The following is a 250-nucleotide window of genomic DNA, read 5'->3' as shown; positions in this document are numbered from 1 at the left end:
TCTCAGCCTCACACTGCCGCTGCTCCGCTGCTTCTCAGCTGAGATTCACAGGCTGCAGTATCATGATCGGCCTGCAGGGGGAGCTGAACTCCTGTCTCTGCTTTGTTAACCCTGTCCTACCCCAAGGACAGCTAAATAAAAAGTATTTTCTTCAGAGGGAAGGTATCAATAAGCTTGTCTTAGGTCAGATTTGTTTGTCTGGGTGCAGCAAATACTGTCCATATATATTTCGGAACATGAAAGCAACATG

The sequence above is a fragment of the Rhinoderma darwinii genome, chromosome 9 (genome assembly GCF_050947455.1).
Source record: "Rhinoderma darwinii isolate aRhiDar2 chromosome 9, aRhiDar2.hap1, whole genome shotgun sequence".
Taxonomy (NCBI): domain Eukaryota; kingdom Metazoa; phylum Chordata; class Amphibia; order Anura; family Rhinodermatidae; genus Rhinoderma; species Rhinoderma darwinii.
Note: the sequence above shows the minus strand (reverse complement) of the source record.